The 13,871-nt window shown below is 42.6% G+C and overlaps 1 long non-coding RNA gene across 2 annotated transcripts; it reads right to left on the reverse strand.

Annotated features, from left to right (window-relative positions):
• Positions 1-6,188: 6,188 nt before the first annotated feature.
• LOC306816712 lies at positions 6,189-13,226 on the reverse strand. Of its 2 annotated transcripts, none has more exons than XR_013777759.1 (3): positions 13,084-13,226; positions 11,435-11,525; positions 6,189-6,227 (listed from the first exon to the last, which is right to left on the reverse strand). It is a non-coding gene; the product is annotated as an uncharacterized lncRNA (long non-coding RNA). The 2 variants fall into 2 exon arrangements; XR_013777760.1 differs by lacking the exon at positions 6,189-6,227 and adding an exon at positions 10,127-10,195.
• Between the last annotated feature and the right edge of the window lie 645 nt (positions 13,227-13,871).

Genomic DNA, 13,871 nt, shown 5'->3' on the forward strand with positions numbered 1-13,871 from the left:
GTTAAAAGCACCAGTTGTGAAGATTTCCTGAGGCACTTCAGGTATCCAAAAATCTCCTGAGGAGTGGTGTCTGTTCTCCTTTGACAAAGGGCCCTGTGGAGGATTACAAACACTTCTCTTGCTTTTCTTTTTTAAAAACTAAAAGGGGGAATTGTGGACACTGCTGAAGGCCTAGGCACATTTTAGCCAGGCCTTTTTCTCAAGTTCTAAGTATTTTTCTCAGTCCATGAAACTTGCCCAGCCCCAGCCAGGATTTTTCCCAAGCTGGAGACTTTTTCTCTATTGTAAACATAAGACAAGCAATCCTAACAGAGATAAACACCTGCAAGGTCCATGAGAAAGTCAGGGAGGAGAGAGAAGTGTCTCTTTCTCTGACCAATGATCTGTCTGTATTTTGTTTTCAACAAACTGTCTTATTTAAGGCAATGGCTTCTTTCAATAAATTGCTCTTTCTTGCTCTTTTCCTGCACCAATCAAGAAAGTGTCTTGGTGGTTTTTTGCCACTCTGTAATCTTTCTCCACGTCAACATCTCCCCCGTTACAGAATCAGCCTATTGTTTCCATTGCTGCTGTTGGCAGCCTTACAAAACCGCATAATTTCAAAAAACTCATACCTGCACATGAAGCTCTTTCCTTCATAGCTGTGGTTTCTTGTTCCATAGTGTGTACCAAGGCCAGAATATCTTGACCAGCTCTGCTCTCTCTTCCACATGCCACTTGTTCTGCTATATCAGTCCTGTATTTTTTACATTTGTTCTGGTTTTTCTACTCTTCCTTCCAGTCAGAGACTTATCAGCAGATAAGTCAGATTGCTTCAGAAAATGCTTGACATGGTTTGACAGGATTTGATTCTGCCTGTATTTAACAACACTCTTTAGACAGTATTAACTGTATGTCATGCTTTTTCTTACATTATTTGTAGACTTACTTAAAAACAAGTGTGAAAAAATGCATGAAAACTTGCACAGCTTGAATTAGAAGTTACTGAGTCATAGCCATTGAGTGTATAAAATGGGTTAGTAGTTGTCATATGTGTTTCTGTATTTTTATTCTCAACTCTAAGCTAAGTTTCTTTCGGATCCGTATCTTGCTTTGTTGCCTGTTCTGACATGCAACATTCTCAGGCAGATCTAGGGAATTCCTCAATGCAAACATTCTTTTTCTATTTTGAAAACTGACTTTTTTTTCTTACCTGTGGATCATAGACCATGTCAGGAGAGGATGTTTTTCTGGTATCTTTTCCCTGCTTTATTCAACACTTCTCAGAGTATGTAAGAATTACCATGTATCACAGGAAAAGTTTGTCCATTCAGGCTTTACTCATCCTGCAGTTCTTGAGTCTTGGAGAGGGATTATCCATTAGTTCCTGAGGAAAGCAGTTCTTGACCATACCAGCCCAAAGAGCACTGTCTAAAATCATGTTCTCCAGTTCTGGGCCCCTCAGTTTAGGGAGGATGTTGAGATGCTTGAGCGTGTCTGGAGGAGGCAATAAGGCTGATGAGGGGCTTGGAGCACAAGCCCTGTGAGGAATGGCTGAGGGAGCTGGGGTTGTTCAGCCTGGAGAAAAGGAGACTCAGGGGTGACCTTATCACTCTTTACAACTCCCTGAAAGGTTTTGTAGTCAGGTGGGTTTGGTCTCTTTTACCAGGCAGCAGAACAAGAGGACACAGTCTTAAGCTGCGCCTGGGGAGATATAGGTTGGATATTAGGAAAAAGTTTTTCACGGAAAGAGTGATAAAGTACTGGAATGGTCTGCCCAGGGAGGTGGTGGAGTCACCATCCCTGGATGTGGTTAGAAAAAGAGACAGGATGTGGCACCTGGTGCCATGGTCTAGTTGGGGTGTTAGGGCATTGGACTTGATGATTTTGGTCTCTTCCAACCTAGTAATTCTGTGAATTCTATTATATTGTTTAATGCTACTTTTGCCCATCCATTCAGGATGCTAAGAGGAACAATTTGGAGCTCCTGAGAGCATTCAGCTGTTTATTGAGTCTTACCTCATGAGTCACGAGGTAAGAGAGCTGCATAGACAGGTACAACAGGCATTAGCTGCAGTTTGTAATTTAAGAACTCCACTTACAATTATTTCCTATCACATATGTTTTTAGGCTGTGTTTAATGTAACTTGCAAAGAAAACATGAATTATTGATTGTGTTGTAACCTTACTTGTGCTTGTCTATAGAGAAAATACAGCTATCCTATTTCGTGAGGAGTTTGTCTCCTCAAAAATTCTAATGCAGAAATTCATTTGGGATGTATGTAAAATGTCATAATGTAACTGTTTCAAATTCTTACTCTAATTTCTTTTCTTTAAACCTTAAAAATATTGATTGATTGATCAATCGATTGCTTGCAGAAACCCTTGGAATACTTTTCAGACTGGCTGACAAATTACAAACACACTTTTCTGGAATGCTTGTACAAACACAGTTACTGAGGCTGCTGTGAATGTGCAGGAGGTTTTCACAGATGTTGGACTCTTCCTATGGGGCACAGGCATTAGCACAGGGATGTTTTGACACCACCCTGTTTGCAGTAGTCTACAACCCGTGATTAACCCTGCCCCACTGACAGTTCCCTGGCATGTGCAGATGCCTCCAGGTGGCCAGAAGAGACATCAGGCTCCTTGGCAGCGTTCCCAAAAAGGCCACAGGACAAATGGGAACATCACTCTCACTCACCCAGTCAGGCTGTCCCACAGACTCTGAATTTGGGCATTGCAGGGATCAATCCAACAGATCACCTGCACTTCTCCAAAGCCTGAGCAGAGCTTTGCTGAGAGTTCAGCACTGCCCACAGTGCCCGGGCTGACACTGAGCGAGCCCTGCATGGGCTGCTGCCCCAGCACCATCCAAGGCTGCCTGGCTGGCACAGCAGGAGCTGGTCCCACTGCCAGGGGTTTATCCTGTCCCTGGAGGAGCTCTTGGAGCCCTGAGAGGAGCACAGGGCACTGAGCACGGGCTGCTGAACTTCCATGTCCTTGTTCGTGACACTCTGGGACAGGCTTGGATCAACGGGCCAGAATGATCTGGGCAGGGCAGATGCTGGTTTTATCCACACCTGGGCCAAACAGCACCGTAGGAAAAGTATCACTGGCAGCTGTTCTTGGTTTGGCCATTTTTATGGTGAGGAATACATTTGTATCCCAATTCAGCTTTATTTGACTCTGCAGTTTCTGGGAGCACTAAAATTATTTTCACAAACATAAGAAAATTGTATGACTGTAATTTTAAGTGCACATAAAGCTAAATGTAAACAATCCTTATATTAGATAGGAGTTGCCTGCCTTAAAGAACCTATGACTTTGCACCTATTATTTCCCTGATTTTGTATCTTTCAGAGGAAGCAGCACAGTTCATTTGAACGAAGCCCTTCCTTACGCTTAAGAGAAAAACAAGTTGTATGAGAGCTTTGCCAGCTGTGAATGCATGAAGAAATGTACTGCTGTAGGAAGTGTACGCTATTTATCTACGTTTTTAGGAGAAGAGCTAGTATATAAATTCATTAATGAAGGAAAGTACTGGAATTTGAATTTTTCCTGTATAACATCAAATTCCCAATAGGTTTTGTGACTGTATTTTTCCCTGTATGCAGACTTCCCTGGCAGTGGCATTTTCTGTGCTGAGTGCTGGATTGGATAGCTGGGTCCGAGGAGATGCATTTAGTTCATGGCACACACAGGTCTCAAGAGGGTGTCCGGGTGTCCCTGTGCTCTGGCACAAGCTGAGGTGTGCAGCACTTCTAGGGCTGCCTCCAGGTGTGATGAGCTCGAGTTAAAGCTGTGCCTTCTGCTGAGCAGCTGCTGCCACCTGACAAGGAACAGCTTGGCCTAATATAATAAACAGAGGCATCTACATTTCTTACTAATCCCAGGGTCTGATAGAATGGTTCTTCATCCTGCTGTGATCACTGAATCACAGGGTTAATTTCTACAAATGTCCCACTTTGTCTGCTTTATCCCTGCTAGCTCCATGAGCCTCGATATCCTGCTGCTCAAATTCCTTGAGAAAAACTGTCCTGGGAACAAGGTTCTTCACTAACAGTTTGACTCAGAAGTTGCTCACTGATGTCTCTCTGATTCCCAAGTTATTTCAGATGTACAGCTGCCTTTTAGGGATATACCCTGCTGCTCATTTGATTTCTGAGGGATCTTCTTTTACTATTTTCAGGACTGAGCTAGAAGAAGCAAGTCAAGGTTCAAGGGAAGGACTTGTGTTTCCTACTTCATCCAGGGTCATTTAATTTGAAAAGTTTTAGACTTGGATTTTGAACAGTGAATTGTCTTTGGGCCAGATTTAAAAATCTCTCAACACACTCATGTTTTCAACATGCAAGCTTTTACACTCAGATTAGTCTCTTTCACTGAATGTTAGTAAAAAATTGAATGGGTGATGAGTCCTCCATTTAGTGTTTTTCCTTAATGAAAATTCCATAGTGATGCTGAATAAAGTGCTTGATTTGGATACTCCTGGAAACTCCATGCTTTCTTTCTCCCCTTCCTTCCTTCAATGTATGGAATACCAACATTTATATCATGAGAGTTTTTCCCCATGTGTTTGTTTGAAGATCATGCATGTAGTAATGTTAAAATCATCTGATATAGAATCATTTTCCCACATACTTAATTTTTGCCTCCAACTGCATCCCACCTAGACATCTTTTTCATCTACTTCCACTCTGATAATTGACCAGCCTTTTCTCTCTTGGATCACTAATTTGTCCAAATAAGACTAAAATGCAATGATCCCTTGAAACATGGTCATCTAGTGACCATATTTCATATTTCCCCATTTATTAGGTATCAGGACTTAATTCTGACATGTAATAAATAGTATTTCAGCTTGAAGAGGCAGAGGACATGAATTCAATTGAAATCAGTGCATTAATTTTGTCTTCGGACTCTTCATGAACTGTTTCAAGTTTGGATGAACAATTAATGCATCAGTGACTTTAACAGACGGAGAAAAGATAATGATGAGTAAGCAAATAATGGCTTGCTTCAGCACACAGCAGGCTGAAGTTTAAAAAGTGAATTTCATCATGTTTTGGAGGTTTTGAAGAAGAAAAGGGAGAATAAAAATCTTTAAACCTTTGCATAATTATGCCAGTGTTAATGTGAGAATCTACAGAGTATCCTGCTAAATGTTACGCGTAGGTGTGGAGGTTTTTTATTCATTCATGGGTATATTTGTGGAAATAATCATAGATAAAGGACTTTTTTCTAACCCTTTGCAGGAATATTTACATCTGATGTACATTCATGCTCTAAACTCTATGTGCTGTGGAAAGAACACTAATGCTTATATAGCATGGTTTCCTTCCAGAAAACTCTTTTTTCCTATTGATTTGAAACTTGTGCCCTGTTCTGCCTGGGTCAGCACAGCAGTGCCACTCTGTCTCTAGATGGAAGTTGTCTTTCCCTTTCTTCATCCTGTTCTGAAATCACCTTGAATTCCTGCCTCCCACAGCTCTGCCCACTGACAAATAAGTGCAGCACCAGTTCATTGTCTCCATACCTGTGCATTATTTGATGCCATTCTGCAGAACCTGGTGGAGATGTGTGGGCTGTGAAAGTATTCAAGGATTTCTGTATTTTCACACCTGAATATTGTCACAAATTTAATAATGCCTCTTCTGCCTAATGCAAACTGTTTAAATTCATATGAAGTTCAAAAAACACACCTATATTAATATTATCATAAAAATTTTAATTTTGCCACAATACTTGCTTCAAATGTGCACAATTTCATATTAGAGGTACTGGGCTTCCACCTCGTACTGAAATATTTTAATTCAAAGGATAAACCAAGAGGCTTGAAGAAAAGAATGGACCAGATGAAAGCCTCTCTAAATACCATACAAGTCCAAATGAGCAAAGGAGTTATCAACAGTGAAATTTCTTTATTTTTCAAGTTCAATACTAACTTCTTTCTACTTCTAAAACTGCCTATACTTCTTCCATCTAATCCTACATTTTCAACAAATAAACAACTGCTCAGTTCCAATGTAAACTACAGTTCTATATTAACCTATATAATCCTAAAAGCCTAATCTCAAATTTGAAATAAAAATCCAGAGGTCACTGATTTTTATGGCTGAAGCAGATGTGTGGTGCCAGGACTCCACTTATTCCTTGTCAAATTCAGATATTCGGCTCTGAATATGGGACAGCTTTTTGTGGAGGTACTGGCACCTGCTCTTCATTTCAGAGTAGCTGGGGCTACCCTGTGAAGGAGAAAGCAAAAGAAAATTAGGGCATGCAAACATTTCTGCAGAGTTTAGAATCTGATGTCCTTTGCTTTAAAAAAGCCTTGAGCCACACTCAGCAGTAACCATGGCCCTGCAGGTCTGGTGCCACACATACCTGCTGTAACTGATGATAATATGTCAGGATTCGATGAAGCAGCATCTTCAAAAAGTAAAAAAAAAAAAAAAAAAAAAAAGAAGAACATTTCACTCCAACTATAAAATGCAAACCTATGCAAAACACTAAAAGAGCCCTCAGTTTGACTGTAGACATTTTCTTCCCTGTGAGCCACCACTCTTCTGGGAGCTTGGCAAAAACCAATCTCCAGCTCCAGCATCCCCCAAATCTGCAATTAAGCCTCTCAATAGGGAACAGAAGGAGCACATGCTCCAAGACTCTGCTTGGGACACACCTCACCTTACTCTTTGTTCACAGAAAGCTCAAACAGGGTGTTTTGGGCAGGATCTCACAAAAATCAGACCCAGCCCAAGCAGTGTCTGAGCACATATGCCAGTGCTGCAGTTTCCCTTTGTCTCACTGAGCAGCTCCAGGGAATCCAAGTCATTGCTGGGATGAAACACACTCCTCACAGTTTTATCTTTCTTTACCTGATAGGCTTCAGAGCCTGGAATTAGACACTTCCATTGCTTATAAAACTGTGTAAAATCTTTGTTGATCTTGTCAATCTGAAAATGTAAATTCCTGTATTCCTCATACTCTGCATTGAAGTCATCCTTGTAGTGCTGGCGTTGCTCCAAGGAGACTATGGCATTGTATTTTCTAAAGGAAAAAAATAGATCATTTTTCTGTGAGTGAACTCTAAGAGAACGTTCTAATGTGTTCCTATTCCATAGAGCACATGTGTAGTTTTGCACCAACCACATGGCAAATGTCAAACAGAGACTCCCAAGGTTTGAGTTAGTTGCTCTGGGACTGACTGTTTCTACAGGCAAGTTCTTTGCTTTAAGAGGATGTAGTCAGGTCACTCCAGAAATCTGCCACATTTCTATGACACTTAGTTACAAATAGTTTATATTGTAGAGGTTTTCTTCATTAGCAAATGAAGCACATTTAGAAAATATTGGCACTTCTTTCAAATATCAAATGACCAACAAAGATCACAACTTCAGGAAGAGAATAAACATTGCTAAGCTATATTATCTTTCTATATAGGAAAAACTTTTAAATATACATTTACTTTTGAGAACCCATCTGAAATACATTTTTGGCAGGAACTGAATTTATGGTTCTGGTTACACAGAGTTGAACTTATGAGCTCCATTTATATCTGCCTGTCTAACAGCAAAGCAGAGTTCATGATAATATTTGATTCTTCTAGTGGACAGCATTTACAAAACTGAGCCTGGAACTGAGGTGCTTGTAATGCAGCCATTAAAAACAAACTCTGTATAAGTCTGAAAGTGCAACTACAAAAACGCAAACCACATCAGCTCCTAACGAGGGTAAAACTCATTAATGCCTGAAGCCTCTGATGGGTGAAAAATTTTCTTCATTCCCTTCTCATTCAAATAAAAATGAGTGAGGTTTACCAAGCTCGTGATACAAATCCAAGAAGAAGTGTCAATGGGAATAATAGACACCACTTCCCAACACTGACACACCAATGCTTCTGCTCCTCCTGGCCTGCACACCAGCTTCTTTTGAATGACAAAAACTCCCTCACATGGGAAAAAATCCTTGTAAACACCCTGAGATTAATTGCTACAAGCATTAAAACATTAACAAGTTGAAATTCAGTACCAGGACAGAGAGCAGCTTGTGCCAGGGATGCATCCCAGGCCAGATGCACCTGACTGCTGTGCAGGTGTGTTCTGAAATCCACAGATGTCTTTCAACATCTGGGGAGGTACTAGAGAAGAAATAGCCTGGACTTCTGGGTTCTGCCCAGTGACATTTCCTAGCAAGAGTCCTTGCACAGGCCTCACTCAGCTGCTCCCCTGCAGGATCACCTTGCCCTCAGCCTTCCCACGGAGCATCCCTGGCTGTATCCAGTGTGACCCAGGGCCCTGCAGTGCCTGCTCCAAAGGGCACAGCTGCCCCAGAGCCCCAGGGCTGCAGGAGGCCTGGGTGCCCTTGCCAACATCACTGCTCTGACAGCAGCTGGCAGCCATTCCAGTGTTTGATACCACACACACACAGTTCTGCCTCCCCTCCTGCACTGCAAATACAAGGGGGGGATGCAGCACCACTGCTGCAGCTGACCCTGAGCAACTGCACTGCAGGAAGGGAGGGCCAGCCCAGCCTGAACCCACCTCGGTGTTCATTTCAGCTCTTAGCCATGCAGGGCCAGCAAAACCTTCTCAACATCATCCTTTCAAAACTGGGAAGAGCTTCACAGGGCACCCACTGCGAGTGGCAAGGCTCAACTGCTCTTTCACTCACCTCAAGTAGTCTGCTTGGGTGTTTGTGGCAGAGCATGTGGAGACAATGGAAGTTTGTTTTCCTACTCCTGCAGAAAAGCAGAATTTTGACACTCTTCATCAGGAGATCTTTAAAAAGCCAAAAAATACCCACTGGATGGTCTTGTAAAAGTCCTTCAGAACTTTGTTATCACAGTAAATTACTCTGAAAAAAGCTCCAAATATCAATAATGGGGCACACAGAGCTTTCTCTCCAGTGGCCAGTTCTGGGCTGTAGAAAAAAGCATGGCCACTTTTCTCTACTACACTACCATGGTGTAAAGCCCAGCTCAGCTTTTCTGTTTTGAATGCATGAGGTGGCATCTCTACAGCCATTCCAGTCATGCAGCAGCAGATGCAGTTTCACAAAAGACAACAGCTTGAGATAGACAGAGGGGGAGAGAGAGTGATGAACATGGAGGGTCTAAAAAGAAATAGAGAAAAAGGCTGGAGTTCTTCTCATGCCATGTTTTATGGCCACTTCCTTGTCCATTCCAGAGGCCCAAAGTTTCCATGAAACAAAGTTTGGATGAAAATTTTCTGCACTCTTGTCAGCAGGAGAGTCACAGTATGTTCAATACAACCTGTAAGAAGAGCTTTGCTGTGAGCATTTCATTTCCAAAAGTGCGTTTGCTCTCATGGCTTAGTCAGCACAAAAGCTGCAGCCTAAGCCCCAACTTGAAACACAGTCCAGATTTTTCCTTCACCAGCTGCTCTGAATTTTGTGGCTCCTGAAGAACAATGTTCACGTGTTTTTAGACTCAAGCAAGAATCTTTTTCTTGCTGTAGAGACTGTGTGTAAGGAAAAGACACTTGCATCCCTTCCAGCCCGAGATCTAAGAGCAGCTGTGACCATCTGTACCTGTGGGTACTCAAATCTTGGGCACTATAAAGGTGGAACCTCCAGAGCCACCTGGGGACCTCCACCACTGACAAGACCAAGGGTGAAGATGGACTGCCTGGACCACAGAGAATCCATGTGGTGGTGTTTTCATAACTAATGTTTCTCTCTTCTCTACACCCCACCTCTCCTCTCTTACTCCTTTCTATCTCTCTGGGTTGCATTTACTGTTAATAACATCTGTACAATTGAAAAGGATCTCACTTGTTGCCTAATTCAGGCAGAGGCTGTCTGAATAACCAAATCTTTACACCACAGTTCTCCAGGGAGGAGTTAGGAAAAGCAGCATATTAATACCTTCATCAAAATCCAAAGGATGTGACTGCTTCAGCCTTCCCAATTCATTTTTCTCTCCGTTTGAATTGGAGATCTCCATCTGCTCCATGGCAGGCTCTGGGACTCTAGAACTCTGGAACTTGTTGTTCTGGTGCACCTCATGGGTGCAGGGGGAAATGGAGCCAACCCTTGGAGACATGTTCTGATTACAAAGGGCTGTGGAAGGCAGCACCCGGGAGGAAGAGAGACCTCCAGCTGCTGGCTGGACATGACTGGTGAACTGCTGGTGACCAATTCGCCTCTTCTTGCTCAGCACAGGACTGGTGAAGTCAGAAGCCAGAGGCCGTTTCTGCATCAATAACAAATTAATTAATTCATTAATCTATCATCAGGATCAGGATTTGCTCCCATTTGTTAAAAAGGAGCATTTCTGAATGCCAATGATTAAAAACAAATTTTCCTTAAATAAAAAGATCATGCATGTTCTATGTCATTCCTACTTTTTCATCAAGACTTCAAGTTTGTAGCTAAAAGGCCTTGGTAGAAAGACACTCCCTTCAGCATCTCTATCTAAGGCTTCCCCAAAATGGGGAGGTTCAGTTGTTTTTTTTCTAGCTCCCAATTCATTCTTGTACACAGCTCTTGATGTCACACATGCACATATGATTTACTAAAGAGTCTGTTTTAGCTGTCTCCCTGTTAAAGACAAGATCAGTGCATCACTGACACAACCCAGGAGTACAGGGTGTACTGGTTGGTTGTGAATTCTCATCAGGATGATGAAAAAAGACATCAGTCACATGTCAGGATAATCTTGTGCTTTTAGGTGAGGTTGCCTTCACTCCAGCAGCCACTCCACTCTTTAAACTCAAAAGCTGATGGCTAAAATATTCTTTACTTTATACAAGAGGCTTTCATAAGTGGTGACTTATGAGCTCTTCCATTTTCTTCAGTTCACTTCCATCTCTCAGCTCCTCCCAAGGACCTTCTCAAAGGTGCTGGCTCACATGGCACAGCACTTAGGCACAAGCTCCTCACTCCCACAGCAAAATCCAGGACTGAGGATTGAGTAGAACAGGACAGCCATGCTATTCCCAGGCAGGGCAAAGGAGGAGAGAAATTAAGGCAGAGAAGGGAGTGAGGGAATATCACACTTCCCTAGATCCTGTCATTTCACATGGATAGTGTAGATCTGGAGTAAACAATGAGAATGAAAGCAAGAGAGAGGGAAAAGGAAGCCAGAGGGCCCCATCTGCCCCACCCTTTTATGTACAGCAGCCTCTTATGTACAGTAGTTTTTTGTCCCAGTTTTGTCATGCATGCAGAGCCAGCCCTTTGAGCCGTTCTGCAGGGAATGAGTTGAGAGTGGGGACTGAGCTCAAGTCTCCAGGCAGAGCAGAAAGTTGGCTCAGGACAGTGCTGCTGCACCCCTGCAGGATCCTCTCTTCTGGTCACAACCTTCCTGCCAACGCAGTCAGATTGCCTGAGGCACAACATGCTTTGGCCTGGTCACATCACAGCTTTTACACCATCAGCAGAGGGCCAAACCTTAATACACAATAGAGAATGTTAAAAATGCACCAAATACCTGAGCAGGTCTTGCTGGAGCATGTGTCTCAGAAGGTCCTGGAGATGGTGCTTGCCTGGTGCTGGTGGGGTTCTGAGATGGAGTTGATTTGCTGTGAGGGTGGTGAAACATTTCATGCTCCAAGGTCTCAATATCAACAGTCACAGTTCTTTTGTTTCAGGTTATACAGACATTCAGTGTCAGGAGCCAAGGAAACAGCATGAAGCTGATTTGAGGGAGCTTTAGGCTGGATATCAGGAAAACATTCTTACCCCAGAGAGCGCCCAAGCTCTGGAACAGGCTCTCGTGGCCCCTGGTCACTGTAGCAGGAACTCAAGAAGCATTTGGACAACAGTCTTGGGCACAGGGTGTGATTCTTGTGGTGTCCTGTGCAGGGCCAGGGAGTTGGACTGCAGGACCCTGATGGGTTGCTGCTGACTCAGCATATTCTAACAAGTGAGGCTTCATCTCCCAGGGTGTTTGTTCTGAAGAGTCTCTTCTCCTTCCTCTAAAGACTGAACTTACCGAGCAAGTATCACCTTCAACTTCTCCCTATCCATTTCAGTGTAGCCAGGCCAATCAGTCTGAAGGGTCTGAAACAGATGTTCCTTCAGACTGAAGGAATTATCCTTTAGATTCAGGTTGGCTACCTACAGGCAGACATTTCAGAAAACAAACCTTTATTATGATTGCTAAATGCAAATTACAGAAATCCAGCTAGTTCTGAACACCTCTTTGTGTTCACCCAACTGGAACTGAACAATATCCTTTGACACAGAGAGGATTTATTCCTCCATCACATGAGTTTTAAGCTGAATCAAAGCATCACTGATTGGAAACAAGTGAGTATTCATATTTCATAAGTGTTCCTTTCAAAACAACATTTAGTGCCACAATGTGTAAGCAGAGCTGGCCAGGCCCAGTGTCCCTCCCTCTTCATGTGGCAGAGCCAGGGTTCATTCCTGCAGAGTCCTTCTATGAGAAAGTCATGCTCTTGTCTTGTTCTATTCCTTTGGCAGTAAATGAGGTTCATATCTTTCTCAAGACAAATACAAAATCTACTCAAAAAGGTAAAATGAGGTAGTAAAACCTCAAGACCACTGATATGAAGTGTGCTGGTTTAGACTTCATCACCTGACACTGCTGAGAGTTCCTGCTGAGATGGAAACAGGAAAATCTCCATCAATTTGACTGCTACAACACATTAAATAACTCAACAACACACCACCATCATCTCTCAAAATCTGCCCTTTTTCTTTCTTTGAAAACATAATAAACACTGATATTGCTCTGGTGGTCTCTGTTGATGTCTGTCTCTCATTATAAAAACTGCAAAGTAACAAATATACCCAGAATCAAGAATTCCTGTCTTAAAAGCACAACTAATATTGTGTTGGGAAGGGAAGCAAGTATGTTAATACATTTAAGAAGCAACTCTGTGCATCCAAAACTGTGTCCATCAGAATTATCCCCCAGGACATTGCTCATAGCAAAAGAGGAAATATTCTGATGATCTATGAATGTTTGCATAATTCAACAACAGCCATGTTGAACAGGAAATATTTTAAAAGGAAAGTTTCTTATTTAAACAGTGGAGGAACAAGTAAAATTAAGGATAAAAGAACAACGTGGTGGAAGAAAATTGCTGGAGCCAAACTGCACAATCTCACCTGCTGGAGGATCTTGCCAAGGGTTCCCTTGTCCTTTTGCATGACTCCATCTCTCTGCAAGTGGGCAAGTAACTCTGGCTTCTTGTACGTCCTCAGAGCAAGCAAATGAATCACCCTGTCCCTGTAGGGTCGGCGATAAACAGCAGTGCAATGACTCTCTTCACTCTCTGCTGGCTTCATGGCTGTTTTCTTCTTCTCAGGTGCACAATGTGAAATGTTTGGTTGGGTTCTTATGATGTCTGCTTGTTTTCCAAAGGAAACGAAAACAGAAAAAGAAATATCATAAGGGGAGTTTGGGAGAAGGCAAGCAAGTTGATTTAAAATTATGATGGAATTCTTTGAGACAGAGCTGAACTTGCATATCCTTGTGGATCACTGTGAGGTCAGAATATTCTCTGATTCTGTAACAAAGCCCAATCCCTGACTGGCACTAGGTGGAGCATGTTGCAAGGGCACCTTCTACCCTACCAGCAACCAGACCTGTCTCACCTGAGTTCCTCTGTGCCAGTCCAAAGCAAAATTTGCCAGCCCCAGTTCCACAATTGTCTTACTACTGCCACTCTTCAATACCAATTGCTGAATGTGAAGTATTCCCTTAGGATCTATGCAAACTCTCACCAAGAATCACAGAAATCATAATTCACATATGAAACTGCACATCCCTAATGAGAAATTAGCGAGTTTAGTTTTGTCTCTCCAAAAAGACACAACACTGTCACCTTAAAAATCTCTTCACTAAGCTAAGGCAGAACGAGCTGCACTTTCAGTGAGTGACCATCACTGAGCCT

This window comes from Erithacus rubecula (genome assembly GCF_903797595.1).
Source record: "Erithacus rubecula genome assembly, contig: scaffold_830_arrow_ctg1, whole genome shotgun sequence".
Classification (NCBI taxonomy): domain Eukaryota; kingdom Metazoa; phylum Chordata; class Aves; order Passeriformes; family Muscicapidae; genus Erithacus; species Erithacus rubecula.